The following is a 2,037-nucleotide window of genomic DNA, read 5'->3' on the forward strand; positions in this document are numbered from 1 at the left end:
AATGACTATTAACTGCCAAAATTAATTTTCTGCCAATCAAATAATCATCAAATCCTAACATCTCTTTGTGCAAACAGATAAACAGCCTTTAAAACTGCACCAAAATCAAGTTCATGTTGAAAAACTGAGCACTATTTGACAAATGTGCCTTTTCTGTTATCTGTAGTGTAATTCATGGACTGGCACCCAGATGTATTGTTTCACTCGATCATTTGCAAATAACCGTATCGGTGAGTTGATCAGGTGAATCTGGACCGAGGTGCACCGCTGGAAGTGAGAAAGGAAAGTGTTGTGTGAGTGTGTTTGTAGGAGAGCAGCTGATAGCAGCTGTCTGTTTGCACAGTGATGAGTGCTTTTTGAAGTGGGCTGCTGTCCACGTTACACTTGTTTAAATATCAGACCCTGAAGCACAAACTGCACTAAAGAGCCATTATTAGACGAGAGAACCACAGATGTATGATAAGAGATCTGTTAACTTGTAGAGCCAGAACAAATGTTGAAGCAGGTACCTGTGATCAAAGGCATTCAGTCAGTAAATAACACAGTGAACCTGCAGAGCTCTTCATGATCGAGTTGCACTTTTCCACACATTTTTTTTTTTTATCCAACTTCAAACTCTTCCAGAAGCTCTCCAAATGCAGATTCCATCCAGCTGAGATCTAGAAATGATTTTTTGAACTATATCCCCGTGCCTCCTGTCATAATGTGTCAGCTGTGCAGTGACTCCTTGCTGGAGGAGTTCACTGAGCCACCTGTTACAGGCCAGCTCTCATCTGAGCTCAGATCCACGCAGTTACAGGCCTTCAGCTGGGAGCCCACACCAGTGACCTGCAGCAGCAGATCGGAGACACAGCCTGGACTGTCTCTGCAGAGCCGCAGCTCAACGCTTCACTGCTGATCAGCTGTGTCACAAAACATAAGAGTATTCCTACCTGTTGCGGCAGAAGCAGCAGCTGCAGAGAAAGTTGTCAGAGACAGCATGGAGTCCCGCTGACAGCGCTGTCATGTGCTGGAAAGTGCGAAACGAGCCGAGAGCAGCTCAGTCTGGAGCCGCACAAAGTCCCAACACTGAGGAAGTTCAGCCACAGACACTCTGCGTGGAAATCTGCCGCGGGTTTGAGCTCGCAGCCTGTTAACGACCTCCTGCGTGTTCAAAGCCTCGGTGTTAAGTCAGACACCGTTAGGCGATCAAGATCCGGCCACCGCCTTCAAAATAAAATAGCTGACCGAACAAACAAAAATGCATAATTGAAAAATACACCTTCATACATAAAATATTTTTTTAAAATTTTCTTTTATGTAGTTAATGATTTCAAGGAGCTTCTGACTTTTAAATATTTTTGGTGTGCCGTGTTAATGCACACACAGAACAAGACTATTTCTGGGAGCCACCGTACTAAATCAAATGTCACGTTTCTTCGGCTTGAAGTTCCACATTTTTATCAATATAATGGTTGCAACTGTATTCAGATTTTATTACTCTACAGTTTCCCTTTTGGTTCTCTGTAAAAAATGTTGTAATATTTGTTTTGAAAAAGTGCTTTGTCTACATAAATGGAGTTTGCATGCTGAAAAACACATTCAACAAAAAGATGCTTGACACACTTTACCCAGCTCTAACCTGAAAATCACTGTGGTTAGTAATCTGTTCTTAGTTCCTGCCCTGTAAACAGGGCTGCCAGTAATGGTTAGAAACATCCTCAATTGTCTTTTTCCACCCATAACCCAAAGATATTCATTTATGTTGTAGAGGAGGAAAGAAATAAAATATTCACATTTATGAAGCTGCTAACCCAGCACTGCTCCATAGGGTGTCAGTTTTTGTTTTCTTCCATCTAAAACGATTGATTAATTAAGAAAAATGTAATAATCATAATTTAAAATGTGAGGATTTGGTCCTGTTGTGTAGCAGCGTAATATCTTTGGATTCTGGACTGTCAGGCAAAACACAAACATAAAACCATTGTGCTGTGAGTATTATAACTAACTATAATTATCTGAGAAACTAATAAGCAGCTTCATCTATTATGGAAATGG

The 2,037-nt window shown here is 41.1% G+C and overlaps 1 protein-coding gene across 1 annotated transcript in view; it reads right to left on the bottom strand.

Annotated features, from left to right (window-relative positions):
- The window catches only part of esr2a (estrogen receptor 2a), a 25,508-nt gene extending 24,405 nt beyond the window's left edge, over positions 1-1,103 (bottom strand). The window contains exon 1 of the mRNA XM_008297298.1: positions 933-1,103. The gene's annotated coding sequence lies outside the window, so the exon portion shown is untranslated. The remainder of the gene's footprint in view (positions 1-932) is intronic.
- Positions 1,104-2,037: the final 934 nt, after the last annotated feature.

This window comes from Stegastes partitus, unplaced genomic scaffold, assembly GCF_000690725.1.
Source record: "Stegastes partitus isolate 25-593 unplaced genomic scaffold, Stegastes_partitus-1.0.2 Scaffold1207, whole genome shotgun sequence".
In the NCBI taxonomy this organism is placed as follows: Eukaryota; Metazoa; Chordata; class Actinopteri; family Pomacentridae; genus Stegastes; species Stegastes partitus.